Source organism: Tursiops truncatus, chromosome 4 (assembly GCF_011762595.2).
Source record: "Tursiops truncatus isolate mTurTru1 chromosome 4, mTurTru1.mat.Y, whole genome shotgun sequence".
Taxonomy (NCBI): Eukaryota; Metazoa; Chordata; class Mammalia; order Artiodactyla; family Delphinidae; genus Tursiops; species Tursiops truncatus.
Window position 1 is genome coordinate 59,625,530 of NC_047037.1, and position 21,868 is coordinate 59,647,397.

Here is a 21,868-nt window from a genome sequence, read left to right on the forward strand (position 1 = left end):
TTTGATACGTTCACCAGAAGTTAATCAATTTCATTAGTCTTTTCAAATAACTGCATTTTGGTTTTTGTTAATCTTTTCTATTGAATGTTTGATTTCTATTTCATTAGTTCATGTTATCATTTGTTTTATTTCCTGCCTTCTAATTTATGTGGATTTACTTTTCTGTTTTTTCTAATTTTTTGGGGGGGTGCACCCCGTGGCTTGTGAGATCTTAGCTCTCCAACCAGGGATTGAACCCAGGCTGCCACAGTGAAAGCACAGAGTCCTAACCACTGGACCACCAGGGAAGTCCCTATTTCTTTTTCATTTATTTCTGATCTGATCTTTATGATTTCTTTCCTTCTGCTAGCTTTGGGTTTTTTTGTTCTTCTTTCTCTAATTGCTTTGGGTATAAAGTTAGGTTGTTTATTGGAGATTTTTCTTGTTTCTTGAGGTAGGATTGTATTGTTATAAACGTCCCTCTTAGAACTGCTTTTGCTGAATCCCATAGGTTTTGGGTCGTCGTGTTTTCATTGTCATTTGTTTCTATGTATTTTTTGATTTCCTCTGTGATTTCTTCAGTGATCTCTTGATTATTTAGTAGTGTATTGTTTAGTCTCCATTTGTTTGTGTCTTTTACAGATTTTTTCCTGTAATTGATATCTAGTCTCATAGCACTGTGGTTGGAAAAGATACTTGATATGATTTCAGTTTTCTTAAATTTACCGAGGCTTGATTTGTGACCCAAGATACGATCTATTCTGGAGAATGTTCCATGAGCACTTGAGAAGAAAGTGTATTTTCTTGTTTTGGGATGGAGTGTCCTATAAATATCAATTAAATCCATCTTGTTTAATGTAGCATTTACAGCTTGTGTTTCCTTATTTGTTTTCGTTTTGGATGATGTGTCCATTGGTGAAAGTGGGGTGTTAAAGTCCCCTACTATGATTGTGTTACTGTCGATTTCCCCTTTTATGGCTGTTAGCATTTGTCGTATGTATTGAGGTGCTCCTATGTTGGGTGCCTAAATATTTACAATTTTTATATCTTCTTCTTGGATTGATCCCTTGAGCATTGTAACCCTCTCTTAAGAGATGTAATTTGTAGCATTTTCACTGTTATACAGATAAAAATATTTTCTAATTTCCATTGTGATTTTTTTCTTAAACTTATGTGTTGTTTAGATGCATACTGATTAAATTGTAAACATATGGGGATTCTTTATTTATCTCTGTATTGCTTCCTAGCATAAACACACTCTGTTAGAGAACATAGTCTATATGATTTCAGTTCTTTAAACTTGTTAAGACTTTCTTTACAGCTCAGTATAGTGTATCATGTCTTCCCTATGTTGGTGAATTTGTTTTTCCTGTAGTTCTGCCTGAGTTTGCTCTATATGTGTTGCTGTTCTCATATTAAAAGCATGCAAATATAGAATTTCCGTATCTTCCTGGTGAGTTTAACCTTTCATCATTATGAAGTAAAGCCCTTTAACTCTAATAATGCTTCTTTCCTAAATTCTGTTTTATCTGATATTAACGTATCTGCTCCAATGTTAAAACAAACTGGACAGGAGGTTAATATTTTCCTTACTGTCTTTCTATATCTTTATCATCTTTCTCATTTAGGTATATTGCTTGAAAATAAATTTTTAAAAAAAAATAATATACATAGGGAATTCCCTGGCAGTCCGGTGGTTAGGACTCTGTGCTTCCATTGCCTAGGGCCTGGGGTTAAATCCCTGGTCAGGGAACTAAGATCCCCCAAGCCGCCTGGTGCAGCGAGATAGATAGATAGATAGATCTCCCATTATACATTATACACATACAGCTTTTTAACTGGGGCATTTAGTCCATTTCTGGTTAACGTAATACTGTTGTTTGGGGATTATATTTACCATCTTACCACATGCTTTCTATTTGTCTACCAACTCTTTCATTTTTCTCTCCTCTCTTGCCCTCTGTGTAGTGATTCTTGTTTGCATGTGCCATTTCCCTATTAGCTTGAAAGATATACACTCTTTTTAGGTGTTTATTTTGTTTGTTTGTTTGTTTGTTTTAGTGATTACCCTACAGTTTACAAAATGGATTAGACATAAAAATGTGTAGAAATAATTGAAAACCAACTGTAGGACTTTAATCTTCCAGATGTCATTTTTATTTGCTTCATTCAGGCACCTGGAGGCAGTAGCAATCAGGATCACCTTGTTTGCGATTAGGCGGGCTTTCCATACAACTGGGAAGGTGTAGACTGTACAAGATCTGATTTACTTCCAGTTCCTTTTTATTGCCATGTTCCCAGTCCAAGGAGTAGGGGGTCGTGGAGGCTGGAGTCTATTCCCTACAAACAGGAAATGGGGGACAGAAAGAACTTGAGGTTTCAAGGGTTTGGCTTGTGGTAGTACATTTATCGGGATGAACACCCTTTGCATGCCTGGATTCCAATTCTGACACCCCCTAACTCAGTGAGAGCTCAGCTCAGCCTCATGGCTGCCTTCACTGAATCAGCAACAAAAGTGATCAAGTAATACTGAAACTGAGTCCCACTAAAACCAAGTTCCCTTACCAAGTTTATGATTAATCTCTCTATCCAAAACTTTATTCCCTTTCTTGTCCCCTGTGACCTCAATCCTGTGCTAATTGAGCACTACTCAACCAGAGTCAGATGACTACAATTGCTATTGTATATATCATCACCAACGTACAAACTCAGGTTGTTTCCCCAGGGCAAGACAGACTAACAGACCCCTGAGCCATGGACCACCAGGCCAGAGAATCATAAACCAGAGACATCCTGACGCCCAAAACTATGATTAAGAAATGTCACAAGACAGTGATTAATTCCAGCCTCTTTGTTCTTCCCCTTAAAAAAAAAGTCCTAACTCAAAGACCAAGTTGGAATGACTCTGAGCCTTGTCTTCCTCTCCCTTGCTTAGCACCCAGCAATAAACACTGTACTTTCTTTCACTACAGGTCAGTGTCAGTAGATCAGCTTTGCTGATATATTTGGTCCTCGTGCCCATTTCTGGCGCAGAGCTCCTAAAACTCTTGGAATTTCCTAAGTGATGAGAGCAACAAAGGTGTCTTTTGTTAGGTTAATGAGGTGACTTTTGGAAAGAATGTAACCAACCAAGTGATTAGAGGGTCAGAACTTTCAGTCCCACCCTTGACCTCCCGGGAGGGGGCTGGAGGTTGAATCATTTGCCAACTGCCAACGATTAATTCAGTCATGCCTATGGAATGAAGCCTCACAAAAACCCCAAAGGACGTGGCTCAGAGGGCTTCTGGGTTGGTGAGCATATGGAGGTGCTGTGAAAGTGGCCTTGGAGAGGGCATGGAAGCTCTGTACCCTAACCTTGCCATATGCATACCTTGCCCTATGCCTTTCTTGCCCTGTGCATCTCTTTCATCTGGCTCTTCCTGAGTTATATCCTTTTATAATAAGCCAATGATGCTGAAAACTCGGCCTCTGTACACCAGTGCCAAATCAAATCTCAGAGACAGAGTTTGGGGTTAAGTAGAAAAAAATAGCTTTATTGCTTTGCCAGGTAAAGGGGGACACAGCAGGCTCATGCCTTCAAAACTGTGTGTCCGTACCAGGGGGGATTTGGTGAGGATTTTTATAGCAATGGTTCAAGGGTGGGGTTACTGATAAGGATCAGGGAGTGTGCAGGGCCTGCATTCATTTAATCTGGCCTCAGGTGGTCTCCTGATGAGCTTCTGTGGTTCTCAAGGTTATCAAACTGTGACCTTCTCTCTGGAATGAAGAATGCTTCATCAAATCATTAACATCTTCCATTTGTTGGGGGTTTTAGTTCTCCAGAAGAGGTCAAAGATACTGTTCTGTGTATCCCTTGAGGAGGAAGGCTGCACTATTGTTTCCTGGCTGCTTCTCCCTTTTCTCTGCATGCCCTCCCTTCCCTGATTATCAACTGTTCAAATCTGCCCTTTGGGACTCAGGGAAGGTCGTGGAGGCTGGAGTCTATTCCCTACAAACAGGAAATGGGGGACAGAAAGGCTTCTGTGCCCTGGAGCCCCACAGGGTCCTGCTCAGTTTCAGTAGTTGCTGAAAAGGTGGGAGCTGTAACTTCTAGCATCTTAATGTTGGAGACAGTGTTCCCTAATGACTATGGACTCTGCAGCCAAAATGCATAAGTTCAGAGTTCAAATCTCGGCTTGGCTACTTACTTAACTGTGTGACCTTTGAGTAAGTTACTAAATTTCTGTGTGCCCCCATTTCTTGGTCTTTAAAATGGAGAGATAGTGATTGGACCTACCTCGTAGGGTTGTTGGGAAGGTTAAGTGAGTTAATACATAAAAAGTGCTTAGATCAGGGCCTGGCACCAAAAGCACCATATGCATGTTGACTGTCATTGTTGTTAATGACCGATCTTGCCATAATTATAAAGCACTTTCCTCCTTCAATTTAGCCATGACTCCTAGCTCTGTCCTCCCCTGGCAATCATATCATATATGAAGTGACCTCAGGTACATCATCCCAAGCCAGTCTTAGGACATCTTTGTGACACAAGCAGAAGGAGAACCTGATACAAACATGTATAAATTCCACACAGATATTTGTCCAAACAGATGTTTAACTGAATCGTGAATCCTAGTATCAAGCAATTCAAGTATCACATCACATAAGAGTAAATTTGGAAAAAGGAAAGAAATTAACAGTGTATAGTTGCAAAAATAAGTTCCTTATCTCTCTAAGTTCCTTATCTCTCCAATTCATGGAGAGTCTAGCTACTGAAACTATACAGTGAAACCGGTCTAAATAGGTGCAATTCGTTCAATTTAGCATAAGGTGGCGCCAAAGGATGTTTTAATCTGTGGTTTTATGCACTGGACAAAATGCTCCAATCTAATCAGAAAGTCTGAGAATACAGCAAGAACTTCCAATTTAACTTGGGCATCCCAAGGAGCCCCAGCTATCAGCAGCTTCCTTCAACCTTCTATGCCCAGACTTCTGAAATTGTTTCATCTTGGGTAAGACCAGGAAAGTTCCCCTACAAAAGTATGCCTAAAAGTAGCCTTCCAATATACTGATATCAAACTGGGGCATACATGTTTGACACCTGCCAGGAAGCTGTGCTGTTTTTCCTTTGTTTCTTTTGTTTCATTCGTGAAAAAAAAAAAGTAACAGCAACAACAAAAAGTAACACATGCACAGTGTAGGAAAACCATCAAATTTCAGATACTAAGAAGAAAATAATCATGTATAATACCACAACCCAGAGATAACCATTAACTCTTCCCCCAGATTTCAGCCTCCCAAATTTCCTATTTCTATCAAGTACCAATATTTTCCAGCTGGCTACCTTCACAATATTTGAGGTATTTTATCCTTCCCTAACAAAAACAATAATATCCACCTAGAATTTTATTGTTTTAGAAGTGTTTTAACTATTGATATGTTGCACAACAATGTGAATATACTTAGCACTACTGAACTATACACTTAAAAATAGCTAAGATGGTAAATTTTATGTTATGAGTTTTTTACTACAATTAAATTGTTTTTAATTTTTAAAAAGAAAAAATACAAACAAAAATATTTAACCATCAACATTTTGATGCATTTACTTCAAATTAATTTAAGAAGTCCTGTCTATAGTATAGAGAGGCAGTAGGAAATGGACCAATAATCAAGCTCATGCTAAGGAAATAAATTAGAAACGTGTGACTTTGGGACTCACTGAGCATGTGCTCCAAGGGACACAACATGCCTAGTGCTGTGAATAACAAGAGGGCAAGATAGATGGAGAAGGTAAGAGTAGAACTTTAACCTCAATCTCAACTTCTGCGACGACTTGGCCGCAGGGTCCAAACAGCCCTGAGCACTTCCTTAGGAAGTCAGATGGTGAGCAAAAAGTGGAAAATCCTAGGTCAGCCTTTGGCACCCACAAGAATTACTGGATGTCTAAGATGTGGGGGAAAAAAGTGAACTAGTTGCTTTTTGCCAGCTGGATTTCAGGCTGGGGTGGAGACGGAGTTTTTGTATGATGGGCTTTAACAGCTAGAAGTCATCCCAAAGTGAGATTATGGAATCTGCGAAGCTCCAGAGGTCGACTGCCTGGTTTCAAACCCTGACTCCAGCACTCACTGGGTGTGTGGCTAGCTTTGCAAATTACTTCATCTTTATGTACCCCCACTATCCCCCTTTGTAAAGTGAGAATGGTAATATAATAGTAGTGCTTACCCCACTGAATTGGTAACTAAATTAAATGAATTAGTATGTGTGAAGCTTTTAGTATGGTACTTGACATACAGGAAGCACCAGATAATGGTAGCTGTTAGATTTTGGAAGGCTTTGAAAATCAGTCTAAGTTTGAGTGGTAAGTAACAAGGAGATATACTTAGGAAGGTAGGACAAAGGCAAAAGCACAATAGAAGTTCAATGTGTTGGGGACTTCCCTGGTGGCTCAGTGGTTAACACCCCGAGCTCCCAATGCAGGGGGCCCAGGAACTAGATCCCACATGCATGCTGCAACTAAGAGTTCACATGCCACAACTAAGGAGCCTGCCGCCACAACTAAGGAGCCAGCGAGCCGCAACTAAGACCTGGCACAACCACATTAATTAATTAATTAATTAATTTTAAAAAAAGAAGTTCAATGTGTTGATGTAGAGTGGGGGAAGGGGGACAGAAGAAAGACTGTCAGTAAACTGAACTTGAGGTTTCAAGGGTTTGGCTTGTGGTAGTACAGTAGGGAATAATGTGTGTGAGATATTAATTCGTTATCATGAGAAATGAATGTCAGCAGGTTTAGAATTGGAAAGAGCACCTTAAAGAGCGGGGTGACTTGGGACTGGCTGTGACTCTGAAACCGTGCACCTCAAATTGGGACTTGAACCCATGCTGCTGGGACTCGAACCTGGCCAAAACCTGCAGTCTTCCAACTGAGATCACTTAGGACTTAATGAAGCTCAGGTTCTTGACGTCTCATTGCAGAAAGAATTCAGTGAGAGACAAAGTGATAGGTAAGAAGTGGATTTATTTAGAGAGAAACACACTCCACAGACAGAGTGTGGGCCATCTCAGAGGGTGAGAAAGGCAGCAGGGTATGGGGTTGTCAGTTTTTATAGGGGTATGTAATTTCATAGGCTAATAGTGGGAGGAATATTCCAGCTATTTCAGGAAGGAGCGGGGATTCCCAGAAATTGGGCTACCACCCAGTTTTTGATCCTTATGGTCGGTCTTGGAACTGTCATGGTGCCTGTGGGTGTGTCATTTAGCTTCTGATGTGTTACAGTGAGCACATACTGAGGCTCAAGGTCTAGTGGAAGTCAACTTGTCCGCCATCTTGGACCCATTTGGTTCTAATCAGTTTATGTCATGTCCTCGGGCTATGTCATTCTTTCAAAGGTTGTGCCCTGCCCCCTTCCCTCCTGTTTCAACTCCACTAGCTGTGGGGACTTAGATGAGTCACTAAGTCACCCCTCCCAACCCCTGGTTATTCCTCTGTTGTCAATTTGGAAACTATCTTCACTGCCTCCCTTACAGGTTATTGGGAGAAGAAAATTGTATGGTATGCATGAAGATATTTTTAAAACAATAAATTTCCAGATGGATATTATTACTGTTTTTGTTAGGAAGGATCAAATGCCTCAAAGTTGAATTTAGCCAACTGGAAAATACTGACAAGCCCCCCAGGGAGGGCTTAAAGATAATTAACTCAAATTCGGGGTTATGGAATAAAAGCATTTAGAAGACTAAAGCTAAAGAACTGGATTTAAAACATTTGATAGTCATCTATTAAACAGAGCAGGATCCTGTGGGGCCCTCCCAGGTACAAATCCTTTCCATGTCCCTCATTTCTTGTTTGTAGGAAATGGACTTCATTCAACCTCCTTGACCTTCCATGAGTTCCAAAAGGCAGATTCAAACAGTTGCTAATCAGGGAAGGGAGGGAATGAAAAAACAGGGGAGGAATAGTCAAGAAACAATAGTACAGCCATGGGACAGGGTCCTGGTTCCTCCTCAAGGAATATACATAACAATATCTTCGAGTCTTCTGTAGGAACTAAAGCCCCCACCCAGGTGGAGGATGGTAACTTCAGGCAGAGCACAAGATTCCTGGAGCACTGCCTTGTTACCTCACCACCAGCCAACTAGAAGAAAGTCACACACTCTGCAGCCCTCACCCCAAATTTTGCCTAAAAAACTTCTCCCTGGAAACCATTGGACAGTTTGGGATTTTTTGAGCATGAGCCACCTGTTCTCCTTGCTTGACCTTGCAATAAACCTTTCTCTGCTCCAAACTTGGACGTTTCAGTTTGTTGGCCTCACTGTGCATTGGACACATGAATTTGTGTTCGGTAACATCTACATGGAATTAAGTGAAGACTTTAAAATGTGCTGTAGAAATGGCATAACCAAAAGGATTCAGTAGAAAACAATGTATAAATGTACCAATGAAGACATTAAAAGAACTAAACTGTTACTGAGTCCAAGCTCTAAACTGTTACTGAGTCCAAGCTCACTCTGCTCACTGTACAACAGGCCAATAAATTGGAAGAAAAGGTAACGAGGCGAGGAATAGCAACTTTATTTGGAAAGCTGGGCATCCGAGAAGATGGTGGACTAGTGTCCTAGAGTACCATCTTATCAGGGTCTGAATGCTAGTTTCTTTTACAGAACAGAAAGGGGGAGGAGATGAGGAAGTAAAGTAAAAAGGCCATAAGTCTTGCAAAATATCTCCTGGTTTTGGCCAGCCTCAGGAATGGGATGTGTTATTTTCTTCTTTCCTGCAGCCATTCACAGGTGGGCAGGGTCAGGATGTTTCCCTGTGAGCTGAATAAAGGCACTTTAGTTTAACATTCAGGCAGAGGGGCAGGGTTCCCCAAGGCAGGCCATTATGTATGCCTATAGCTATAGACAGAATAAAAGCAATGGAAAGCAAAGTCAAAGTAAAAGAAACAGATCCAACATGGAGTCAGATTTTGTTCTTCCCTGTTGCAAAACTTGCCTTTTAAAATTAAAAGGATCACAGAAAGGATTTTTTTTTTTTTGGAAAAGATTTTTTAATTCCATCATTTGTTGCCCTGAAGAGACATGACTGAAAACAAATTGAACCACTCAATGTAAAGGCTGATTTCTAGTTAAACAAATAGACTGATCACATATCCTTTCCAATTCAAGTCCTCACCAAAACGTCCGTGAGAAAAAGGTATAATTCTATTATAACAAAGAGAATAGAAGAAGAGATATCAGTAAATGTAACAAAATTTTATGACACAAAAAGTAGATTGTCTTATTGTTACCAAACCAAACTTGGGTCTGCTTGCCTGAGACAGGAAGGGGGCAGGGCACAACCTTTAAAGGAATGACATAAACTGATTAGAACCAACTAGGTCCAAGATGGCGAAGAGTCAACTTCCACTAGAACTTGAGCCTCAGTATATGCTCATTGTAACACATCAGCAAGCTAAATGACACGTCTACAGGTGTCATGACAGTTCCAAGGCCAACCATAAAGGTCAAAAAGTGGGCGGTGGCCCAATTCCTGGAAATCCCCACCTCTTCCCCAAAATCACTGGAATATTCCTCCCATTCATTAGCCTGTGAAATTACCCACTCCTATAAAAACTGACAACCCCGTACCCTGGTGCTTCTCTTGCCTTCTGAGATGGCCCACACTCTGTCTATGGAGTGTGTATCTCCCTGAATAAACCTTCTTTCACTTTAGTATGGCTCACTCTTGCTTTCCTGCACAAAGCCAAGAACCCACACTTGGTGGCTGTCCCAAGGACTCACCTGAGACCTGGGACATGACCATCCTTTTGCACCCCACTTTCTTTCCTGCAACATACCCACCACACAGAAAAGCCAATTTACTGATACCAGTTGTGGTGAAGGAAAGTACAGCGCTTATTGCAGTGTCCAGCAAAGAGTGTGGGCGGCTCATGCTCAAAAGGCCTAAACTCCTTGATGGTTTGCAGGGAAGTGGCTTTAAAGACAACATTTGGGGCTTCCCTGGTGGCACAGTGGTTGAGATTCTGCCTGCCGATGCAGGGGACACGGGGTCGTGCCCCGGTCTGGGAAGATCCCACGTGCCGCGGAGCGGCTGGGCCCGTGAGCCATGGCCACTAAGCCTGCACGTCCGGAGCCTGTGCTCCACAACGGGAGAGGCCACAACAGTGAGAGGCACGCGTACCACAAAAAAAAAAAAAAGACAACATTTGGGTGCAGGGGCTGGAGGATTCATAACTTTTTTCTTCTGATGGGTCAGTGGTGAGGTAACGGTGATGTTTCAGGAATCTCAATCATTAACCTTCTGGTTCCATCCAGTATGGGTCTAGTGCTTATGTTCAGCAGTAGTCACCATCCTCTGCCTGAGTGAGGGTTTTATTTCCTGAAGAACAACTTCAAAGATACACATCAGATTGTTATGTGTATCCCTTGAGGAGGAACTAGGACTCTGCTTTATCACTGAAGTATTGTCGTTACTTTTGTTGTTTAACTGCTTTTTCTTTGTTTCTGAAGGAGTTTTCTTCACTTCCCTAATTAGTAACTGCCTGGGCCTGCTCTTTGGAACTTAGGGACGCCTAAAAGACTAAAGCCTTTTTCTACAAACAAGAAATGGGGGACACAGAGAGGCTTTTTTTTTTTTTTTTTTTTTTTTTTTTTTGCTTTACGCGGGCCTCTCACTGCTGAGGCATCTCCCATTGCGGAGCACAGGCTCCGGACGCGCAGGCTCAGCAGCCATGACTCACGGGCCCAGCCGCTCCGAGGCATGTGGGATCCTCCCAGACCGGGGCACGAACCCGTGTCCCCTGCATCGGCAGGCGGACTCTCAACCACTGCGCCACCAGGGAAGCGCTCAGAGAGGCTATTTTACCCTGGAGGGCGCCGGAGGGTCCTGCTTAGTTTCAATCCCCCATTTTCTTTGATACTCCTCAATCCTGAAGGGAACAGGTGCAGGACAAGAAAGGAAATAAAGTTTTGGATAGAGAGGTTGATCAGAAACTTGGCAGGGGAAGTCGGTTCTAGGGGATCTCGGTTTCATTAGAAAAGGGGAGAGAGCTATGAAAATTGTCCGTAGAAGGGGCTCCCGTGGAGAGCAAACCAGTGTGCCCTGCAGAACCATTGGGCAGCTAAGGATTTGGTGGTATCAGGAGCCACAGAAGGTGGGAGATGCTACGGAAGTCTGAAAACAGAATTGGTTGAAAGTCCACACATGGAGCATTGGACCCCTCCCCCGCCAATATTGTGGTGATTCAGAGTGTCTGTTGATGGCAGGGAGGAGGGGGAGGCAGGGCTACCTACCTGGGCCAGAAGCATTTATGTTCGTGTTGTTCCTAAAATACTCAGAAGGACCTCTGCATTGAGGGAGTGGATCAGGATTGAATGTCAACATTGCCAATCATGTCTTCCCAAAGGGAAGTGAGAGAGGAGGAAGAGCTCCCTTCTCCAAAACAGCTTCTTAGAGAGTACCCAGCCCTCTCTCCACTCAGACCCCAAAATTGAGGATTAAAACTTCTCAAACATTCAGAAGAAGGAGGAGGAGAAAAAAAAAAAACAAGGTCTCACAAGCAGGGGCTTTAAAACACAATATCATACCATTGTTGGGCATTGGTTTAAATGGACCCTCGAGTGGCAAATAACCCTTGGCCTGATTCACTCTGTGCTCTGAAGTTTCCACCTAATGCTTACAAACTATCAGCAGCCCAGAGAAAGGAGTCACCCCTGATTTTGGTCTATGACTCAAACACGAAAACTGAAACTTGGAGACAGAAAAAACTTGGAATCCACCACCCCACAACAACCTACAAGACTGAGGTGACTGATTTTCGGAAATAGAACAATTCGAGGAAAGGAAATTAGTTCCCATGTTCTCTCCTTACTCTCCTTACTCTGCATATGCTGGTTAAGACACTAGAAAATAATCAGTGACTTAACTTCTACCTGTAGCCCTGTTATTTGCTTATGTCATCAGGCAACTGCTAACTTCTTTGTTTCTCAACCCTAAAATACATAACAATATGCAAAAGTGCACGGTCGTTAACAGGACAGAATCTCTAACATGAGAAGAACTGGGTTCAAATCCCAATGCCCCCCTACTTATTAGCTCGATGAGCTTGGGCCATTCATTACTTAACCTCTCTGAACCTCAATTTCCCCATCTACAGAACTATGGCTATAAGCCATAGAATCATTGTAAGGATCCAATGAGATTATGTGTACAGAAAAGCTTCCAAAAAAAACCCAAAACTTCATTGCATATAAGGTTCTGTATTAGTTTCCTTTGGCTGCTGTAACAAATTGCTACAAACTTTGAGGCTGCATTCCATTTCATGGCCCCTTCTTTCGTCCTCAAAGCCTACAGGGTGGCGTTTTGATTCAGTGTCCACTTGCCTTCTTCTTCTATGTCAGATCTCTCTCTGCCTCTTTTTCTTTTTTTTTTTTTTAGATTTTATTGAAGTATAGTTGATTTACAATGTTGCGTTAATTTCTTCTGTCTAGCAAAGTGACTCATTTATTCTTTTTCATATTCTTTCCCATTATGGTTTGTTACAGGATATTGAATATAGTTCCCTGTGCTATACAGTAGTACCTTGTTGTTTCCTTTGCCTCTTTCTTAAAAAGACACCTATGAACCTTTAAAAATTGTAACTCACTATATTGTACACCTGTAACTTATATAATGTACATCAACTGTACTTCAATTTTAAAAACAGAGAGAGAGAGAGAGAGAGAGACACCTGTGATTGCATTCAGGGCTCACCTGGATAATCTCCTATCTCAAGATCTTTTATTCACACCTGCAAAGTCTTTCTTACCATATAAAATAACATTTGCACAGTCCAGAGATTAGGCTGTCTTTGGCACCATTGTTCAGTTTACCACAGGTTTTATCTACAAATTATGCTTTGGAGACGGAGGAGAGTCCAGTGACTTTTTTTTTTTTTTAACATCTTTATTGGGGTATAATTGCTTTACAATGGTGTGTTAGTTTCTGCTTTATAACAAAGTGAATCAGTTATACATATACATATGTTCCCATATCTCTTCCCTCTTGCGTCTCCCTCCCTCCCACCCTCCAGTGACTTTTAAAATCATCAAGTCTATTGAAAATAAATTGTCCCTGACACCCAGGCTCTCCCATAGCCTATTTCACCCTGGGTTACAACCAACAGAATAGGAAGATAACCCTATCCTGGCTACTACAAGCCAAGAAGGGAAGCTTCGCCTGCCACCCTGCCATAGCTGTGGTCTTCATGAAGCCTGGGAAAGGCTGCTGATCCATCAGAATCTCTGCAAGTGTTGCTCTGTCACCTGTGCCTTGCCTGCCCAGGTGGGGCTCTTTGCAAATGCCAAGTGTGCAGGCAGGCAGTAGAACTCCAGCAGAGGCATGGGAGGTGTTTCTTTCCTCTGGAGTACAGACCTGGAGGCCCGCCAAGGCTAGCACCAAAGGTTGGGACTACACACTCTCTTCTCCCTTGGCTAGGGGTGGGATACCAGGCCCTCTGTGTAGATAAGGAGCTCCTGTTTAGATAGTACCATCTGGCATGGTGCCCTGTCATTAGTATTGGCAGGGTGGATTTTTTTCTTTAGTTTGGCAAGTCTATGTCATGTAATTCCCAGGCCATGTTGTTCACGTATTTCACTTGGCCCTACTTTATAGACTTGGCAATTCTCTCAGTATATGTGATTTGGTCTACAAGCAAGAGATTCGAGAAGCATGGGAACCAACATTTGTTGAGTGCTTATTATGTGCCAGGCACTCTGCTAGCTTATGTCATTTCATTTTGTTTTTATAACAAACACATCATGCAAGTGAGGAAATTGGGGCTCAACTAGTTTAAAGGTTGATTTACTTTCTCAAAATCATAAAGTTAATAAGAGGCAATGTTTAGAGTCATACTAGTCAGACGGGTGTGTTTGACGCCCAAACCATTGTTTTCCCACTGTACTCCTCCACCTAAGGGAAGGAGAGGAGGGGTACAGTGGGAAAACAATGGGAAACAGTACAGTGGGAAGCAGAGACTGACCATAGCCACGACTCAGTGGTTTGTTCTGGAGTTCCTTAATTACCAGCAGCAGATTATTCCCTAGTTACAATCCTAGCTACCAAATCAGTGGCTAAATGACAAGTAAGTAGCACACAACTGAGAAATTGCTCAGCAAACTAAAATCAAATATTATTCTGCTTTGTACACCTAACCGGTTGCCTGTGGGACAGTGATCTCCAATTTTTTTAACTTTTTTTTTTTTTTCTTTTTTTTTTGTGGTATGCGGGCCTCTCACTGTTGTGGCCTCTCCTGTTGCGGAGCACAGGCTCCGGATGCGCAGACTCAGCGGCCATGGCTCACGGGCCCAGCCGCTCTGCGGCATGTGGGATCCTCCCAGACCGGGGCACGAACCCGTGTCCCCTGCATCGGCAGGCGGACTCTCAACCACTGCGCCACCAGGGAAGCCCTCCAATTTTTTTGATTATGCATCCTAGTCAATAAAAAGTTATTGAGCACACACCTTCAATAAATGTATATTTATTTTTATAAACTGTATACAGGAACTATTCATAGAAAAAGCCCACAGGGAATTCCCCTGGTGGTCCAGTGGTTAGGACTCTGAGCTTTCACTACCGAGAGCCTAGGTTCAATCCCTGGTCGGAAAACTAAGACCCTACAAGCTGCGCAGGCGCGGAAGAACACACACACACACACACACACACACACACACACACACGTAAACATTTATAATGCAATATTTTACAGTTAGAAGCTCTAATATTTTCTTTCCATATTTGAATGAGTCAGCTTGCATCATTCCTGTATGAACAGTCCACCTGGAAGACCACTGTCATGTGCAGTTACGGTTACGATACAGACCCACTGGTGTATACCCAGACTCATTTATCAACATCTAAGAAAACGCCAGCAATGATTAGAATGGCCTATTATGAAAGATTACTGCGTCTGTAGACAAAATATTCAGGAGACTCTACAGCCTCTTCCACATGGCCAAACAGAATCCCACGTCCCTTCCTGCCCAGGTGGCACTCTGATCCCCGGGGAACATTTGCCTAGCTCTTCCCTAAATGTTCTGATTCCCATAGCTAGTGTGTTTAAAAGTGGTCCTGGGGCTTCCCTGGTGGCGCAGTGGTTGAGAGTCCGCCTGCCGATGCAGGGGACATGGGTTCGTGCCCCGGTCCGGGAAGATCCCACATGCCGCGGAGCGGCTGGGCCCGTGAGCCATGGCCGCTGAGCCTGCGCATCCGGAGCCTGTGCTCTGCAACGGGAGGGGTCACAACAGTGAGAGGGCCGCATACTGCAAAAAAAAAAAAAAAGTGCTGAATTGAAGAATATACCATAGGAACTCAGACTTTCGCTTAAACTTTGGTTTTAAAGAACTTGTGCTGAATTTGGGGAAGGGTGCCCTGAATTTATAGGAAATCATTCAGTCACAAAGTGCATCCAACCCTCTGCCTCATTAAGTCTAATTTATGTTTTCTTTCAGGAACAAGTACCTTTAGGTTTGTCTGTCCTGTAGAATGTCTAAAGCCTACCTCCCTGAGTGAGATGGCTCTCTATAATGTCTGTAAATTTCCCATTCTCTGTGGCTTGTCTGAGCCAAGGAGAGAGGCTGTCCTGGTAGCATGACCCCACTAACAGGGATTTCTTTCTCCTGGACCACAGATGGGTCAGAATGAACCCAACATACTGGGCAAAGCAGCCGGTGCTGTGTGTGTGGCCTTGAGGGTACGAGAATGGGGGGAGGAAAAGGGTGATTATCTAGAGAGGACTGTTCAAGGAGGTAATCAAACAAAGAAGAGGGTCTGCAGTAAATATCACAAGTCACAGTTCAAATCCAAGCTTAAAGAGCCTGTGAATTCCAGCAAAGCTGTAACTGCCACCTGGGCAAATACCTGAGAGAGGAGGGCTGTTCCCTTCAGCTAGCTTTTACATGCTCACTGAGACATGGGGGCAAGAAGACCAACTCCAAGGTGAAATGCCCGGGCTGGCAAACTTTACTGGACCCAGGATCACATGGGAACCTTGTTAAAAATGAGAATCTAATTCAGTAGACTTTGGGGGAAAACAAGGGACAGAGACTATGAATCTGCATTTTAAACAAACACCCTAAAGGATTCTGATGCAGGTGGTCCATGGACCACATTTTAAGAAGCACTGAAATACGTTATAGCAGTGCTCAGGCTACTAGGCTACTACTGGAAACATAGTTTTCTGAGATTTAAATGATGTATATGTGCATAAATGATTTAAATGATCATATTAGTTAATGTATGCTATGTATTTTTCCCACTGAAAGAGTTATCTAAAAATCATCCCATGTTGAATTAAGTGCTACCAATAAAAAGTTCAAAACTAGGAGGCAAGGAATATAACGGATGACCAAGCAATAGCAATTATGATTCTCTCCTATTGGTGGGGTGCAGCACCCTTTAGGAGTTACCTTAAAAAAGTATGTCATAGGTCCCCAAATTGATGGGTGTAGAGTTTATATTATTCCTGTAATAATTTCTATTTCACATTATACTTTTCTCTTTTTAAAAATAATTCATGACTCAAAAGCAATACAAACTTTTCTCTAACATTAGAGTCAGGCTTAATGTTTTAAGACTTAGAGAGAAAAGACCATAATAGTGTTGCCAGGTGCTATTCAGATCTTGCGACAACCAAGAAAATTACAAAAACTTGAAAACAAGGAGAGAAGCATTGGGTTGATAGTAAACACACTGTTACAGAGCAACAGATAATGGTGAAATCAGTCTAAAAATGTGGATTTACTGATTTGTTGAAGGACGTTGGCTTTACTTTTAGTGTAGTGACACCTAATGATGAAAAGACCCATCAGGATGCAGCAGTGGCAGAGGGTTTGGGTTTGATGTTTGGTGGGAATTAAAGGAGAAGGCTTCGTAGGTTCTGAAGATAAAAAGTAAACCTCTATGATGCCTTTTTGTCTTGTTTCTGCTCATTGTTAATGGGGATATCACATGATTTCTGCTGGAATTCAGTTTGTTTCTTTGTTGCTTTCTGTTTACTAATTTTCTGTGAATTACTTGATTTAACTGCCCACATAACTGTGATATTGACATACCTTCCAGTGCGATAATCTGCTCCTGTATTTTGTGCTAGTGTTTAGTGGAATGTTTGTTTAGCTACATGTGCTGCGACTCCCTGTATAGAAATTCATTCAGATTTATGTTGCTGCTTGCTTTGTGCCCATTTTTACTGATATATTTACTCTGTCCATATAGACTATGCAGAAATTTATTCTAATGTATTTCATGTTGTAACTCACTTATTGGTACCAACATTTAATAAAATACAGTCTCATTATTTGCTTTTACAGTATGATGTGTAGGGTAGGGGGCTTAATGTACCAGTCAGTTTGTGATGTTTTATTTTCTTCTAGTCACCAATATTCAGTGATAATCAATATATTTCTTTAGAACGATGTATTTTATATTTTTCCAAGGTTAGTGGAAAATTATCATATATTGTATATTGCATCATATGAACAAAACTATATTTTCCCCCGTCAACAAGCACTTTTTTTTAAATATATATATTTATTTATTTGGCTGCATCGGGTCTGGCACGTGGGATCTGTCGTTGCAGCACGTAGGCTGTTCTCTAGTTGTGGCGTGTGGACTCCAGAGCACGCAGGCGCCGTAGTTGAGGCGTGCGGGCTTTCTAGTTGTGGTGCACGGGCTCTAGAGCACGTGGGCTCAGTAGGTGCGGCACGCGGGCTTAGTTGCCCCATGACATGTGGGATCCTAGTTCCCCGACCAAGGATTGAACCCACGTCCCCAGCATTGGAAGGTGGATTCCTGACCACTGGACCACCAGGGAAGTTCCCACAACAGGCACTTTTAAATCACTTTTAATACAAGTTTAGAAATAGATCTATTATTGTTTCCTGTGTTGCAGGCAGTTTTACATGGGTTGTTTTATTTAATTTTTATGGCAATCCTAAGAGGTACTATTATCATCCCTATTTTGTAGAGGATGGAACTAAGACTCAGTGAAAGGACGTGACTGCCCAAGTCACACAGCCAGTAATTGGGCTTTGGAGAAAGCACCAAGACTCCTCAGCCCCTGCCCCTATCTGTATGATCCTATCTGCCCTAAGGGGACCCTCCTGGCTTCAGTTGTGTACGTTGGCCAAGGAAGGGAACAGATGGAGATGTCCATGCCTTGTGCTATCAACAGTGAGTAGAGAGAGTCACAAACAGGAGTCAGTTCATTCAGGTTCCTCTTCCATCTCCAATTCCATTGCTAGTGGCCTAGGGCACCCAGGCCGGTCATCACCTTCTGACCCTGAGTTTCTTCAGAGTGCAAAATTATGGATGATTTTGGATCATCCAATGATTATCGACAGCTTGTCAGTTCTAAGTGCTAGAAATTAACTTCCCTTCTGTGTCTGTAGGTGGAAGAGAGTGGTGTTGGAAAGCTAAATTTCTGGTAAGCCTGTTCAATCCCATCTTTATAACACTCTGACACCGTATTCTTTATTCTTTATCCTGCACTTACCATACACCAAACATCAGATATTCTCTCATTTAATAATCCCCCAGAGAACTTTAAAAGGTCAATGGTGTTATTCTCATTTTACAAGAAAGGAGATTGAGTCTCAGAAAAAGATAACTAACTTATGTAAAGACACAGCCAGTAAGTAGTAGAATTAAAAGTGGAACCCAGGTCTATCTCCCTCCGAGCGCCTGCAATGAACCACCACATTCTCCTGCTCATCCAGCTGTGCTATGCATGGGTTCACTAGAGAGATGGAGGAGGTAGGACCCCATCTCCTTCTCTATCTGTGGCTACAATTTTATGAATAAGAATGTGTATGTAATATGACTTGTAATCTCTTCAAGTGCCCCACTTCCTTCCTCTTCCATCCTCTAAGATGGCTAAGATTAACTGCTTCTGAGCCATCAAATAGAGTACAGCATAGAGGACTTAGAAGACAAAATCACTTATGTGATTTTGGCAATACAGTTACTCTGTAAAATATGTTGGTAAAATAGGACTGAGAATGTTTTCTCTGTCTCGCAGGACCGTTACGAAAATCAAATTCATTCTTTCACCTATTCATTCATTGAACAAATATTTGGTTTTGTTTTTTATTTAGGAGAGTGAGAGGCTAGCCTAGTTAGTTGGAGGGAGGTTTAAGCTTGCAGTTTTTCATGTTTGTCTTTTAACTTTTTATTTTATATTGGAGTATAGTTGATTAACAATGTTGTGATAGTTTCAGGCATACAGCAAAGTGATTCAGTATACACCTACATGTATCTCTTCTTTTTCAAATTCTTTTCCCATTTAGGTTGTCATTGAACAAATATTTGTTGTGTGCCTATTCTGTGAAAGGTGTTGTTCTGGATGCTGGTAATAAAATGGTGAACAAGGGGCTTCTCTGGTGGCGCAGTGGTTGAGAGTCCGCCTGCTGATGCAGGGGACACGGGTTCATGCCCCGGTCCGGGAAGATCCCACATGCCGCGGAGCGGCTGGGCCCGTGAGCCATGGCCGCTGAGCCTGCGCGTCCGGAGCCTGTGCTCCGCAACGGGAGAGGCCACAACAGTGAGAGGCCCGCGTACCACAAAAAAAAAAAAAAAATGGTGAACAAAATAGGCAAAACCTTGTCCTCATGGAGCTTATATCCTAATAGAGGAAAACAAACAAACAATGAAAGTGAACAAATAAATGATTGATGATGATTTCAGATTGAGATAAATATTATAATTGCAGGAGGGAGGCAACTTTAGATGAGGATGGAGATGAGGGTAGGGGTGGGGGAGGACCAAGAAGGAATCTGGAAAAGGTGACATCTTTAGCTACTTGTAAAGCATAAGAAACAGCTAGCCATCTAAAGAGCATTCCAGGAAGAGGGAACAAGTGCAAAGTTCCCAAGGTGGCAACAAGCTGAGCACATTTGAGGAAGGTGAGGAAGGGAAGAAAGGCCAGTGTGGCTAGAGCACAGTGAGCAAGGGGCCAGAGGTTGAAACAAGGAAGGAGAGAGGCGTGTAAGAAGGTTGCTTTCAGTTTTAGCGCAAAGGAGGGTATTAACTTGTTTGAAGCTAAGGAGTGACATGATCTGAATAATGTTTAAAAGAGATCTTTATGGCTGGTGTGTGGGGAATGAATTGGGGGTGGAGGGAAGGGCTAGCAGGGATGCAGGAGACTGGGTTGAAGGCTACTGCTGGAATCCTGGGCAAGGCTGGATTGGGGCGGAGAGATGGGACAGACGAGGGAAAGGGGGGGAATCAAGGATGACACATGAGACAACATATGTGAAAAGGATTGCTCAGCTGTAGCAAGCTAAGGGATTATCATTAGATTATGGCTTCCTGGAGGGATGACAGAGAGGATTCCTGCTGAGAAAGAGAGAGAGGAACAAAAAGGTTGATGATCAAGGACCCTAAATACGAAGTTCTCCATGATTTCCCTAGGTCTGTCCCTCCTATACGGAAATTCTGTTCCAAAGGTTTAAAATGAGGGGTCTGTCCAGTTCTCAAGCCATTTATATCTTTTTTAAATTTTATTATTTTGCTGATTATTCTAATGGAAAAAAAACACATAACATTAAATTTACCATCTTAACCTTTTTTTAAAATTGAAGTATAGCTGAATTACAATGTTGTGTTAGTTTCAAGTGTACAGAAAAGTGATATAGTTTTATATATACATATAATATATACATCTATATTATATATATATTCCTTTTTTTAAATTAATTAATTTATTTTTTGGCTGTGTTGAGTCTTCGTTTCTGTGCGAGGGTTTTCTCTAGTTGCGGCAAGCGGGGGCCACTCTTCATCACGGTGCGCGGGCCTCTCACTATCGCGGCCTCTCGTTGCGGAGCACAGGCTCCAGATGCGCAGGCTCGGTAGTTGTGGCTCACGGGCCTAGTTGCTCCGTGGCATGTGGGATCTTCCCAGACCAGGGCTTGAACCCGTGTCCCCTGCATTGGCAGGCAGATTCTCAACCACTGCGCCACCAAGGAAGACCTATATATTCCTTTTTAGGTTATTTTCCATTATAGTTTATTATAAGATATCGAATATAGTTCCCTGTTTCTTTTATATATAGTCGTGTGTGGCTATTAATCCCAAATTCCTAGTTCATCCCTCCCCCTCCACTTTCCCCTTTAGTAACCATAGTTTGTTTTCTATGACTCTGGGTACCATCTTAACCGTTTCTAAGTGTACAGTGCAGCAGTGTTAAGTATATTCACATTGTTGTGCCAACAGATCTCTGGTTTATCATCTTGCAAAACTGACACTAACCATTAAACACTAATTCCCCATCTCCCTCTCCCATTTATACTGTATCTTGAACATAGATCCAAACAACTTTATTCATTCTCCACAAACTTAGGCTTCATCCCTTGGTATTTATCCTTTATATTTGAAAATGGCAGTGAAATTAATCAATGTCCAAAACATTCAACTTAATTGGATTTTGTTTTCAAAGAATTTGATTCATTAAATCAAAAGCTATACAGTCTAGTTCCACCAGGGAGCATTCTCTGGTACCTGTAACTTGGTGTTTTTCATCAGGGTGATGTCAGCATGTTCGGTGGGGCCATTCTTCCCTGTGCTGCGCTCTCTGGGCAGTCAGTGCAGGATGGTAAGCATCACTGTACCCCACCCCCACTAAACACCAGTCTCATCCTAATCATTGTGACAACCAGAAACACCCCCTCACATTTCCAAACACCCCTTGGGGAGCATTGACCCACCCTAGCAGAGATCCACGAATTGTGCGTTTATTAGGGCCCCTTGACTCAAGGGAATCTTGTCTATTACAGTCATATGGCCTAATGCAACTATGTCATCACAAGTCCATGATACTGACATGGTTCTAGCTACTTATTCTGCAAGAAATAATTATGTTTTCCCACACTCTTTTCC

At 42.2% G+C, this 21,868-nt stretch overlaps 1 long non-coding RNA gene across 1 annotated transcript in view; it reads left to right on the plus strand.

The window, feature by feature from the left end:
• The window catches only part of LOC141278558 (uncharacterized), a 92,272-nt gene extending 73,852 nt beyond the window's left edge, over positions 1-18,420 (plus strand). The window contains exon 4 of the long non-coding RNA XR_012331393.1: positions 18,385-18,420. This is a non-coding gene — a long non-coding RNA (uncharacterized lncRNA). The remainder of the gene's footprint in view (positions 1-18,384) is intronic.
• Positions 18,421-21,868: the final 3,448 nt, after the last annotated feature.